This window comes from Nansenia antarctica, assembly GCF_963989245.1.
Source record: "Nansenia antarctica genome assembly, chromosome: 14".
Classification (NCBI taxonomy): domain Eukaryota; kingdom Metazoa; phylum Chordata; class Actinopteri; order Argentiniformes; family Microstomatidae; genus Nansenia; species Nansenia antarctica.
The window spans coordinates 13760604-13761140 of NC_137684.1; positions in this window are offsets into that span (position 1 = coordinate 13760604).

Here is a 537-nt window from a genome sequence, read left to right on the forward strand (position 1 = left end):
GACCTGGGAGAGGCGGGGCGGAGGTGGACCTGGGAGAGATGGGTGGAGCCTGGACCTGGAGAGCTTCTGGCACATAATGTAATATGTTTGATCATGTGTATGAGTATGGACTGGGTTTATATGTAATATGTTTGATCATGTGTATGAGTATGGACTGGGTTGTTTCTGGAGTCTATCAGTGTTTCCATGTGTTTTCTCTTTGTTTTACTTTGTATACAAATTCATGTTTATTATTACCGGTAGATTGTTTGTCACAGACTTCTGTCTCTCTGTTAGCATGTTGTAGCTAAACCTAGCTCTGTTTGTTGTTATATCTGACTTTTCTGTTTTTATCTCATTTTGCTCATTATAATGTTTTGATATGTGGTTTTAACTATGTGTTGTAAGGTGTCCTTGAGAGCCTTGAAAGGCGCCCATAAATAAAATGTATTATTATTATTATTATTAAACCATTACAGCTCAAGCATATATAAGCATTGTAAACTTTCAATGTAATGTTATGTAAAAGGAATTCACAGCATACACACAGGCAGTGTT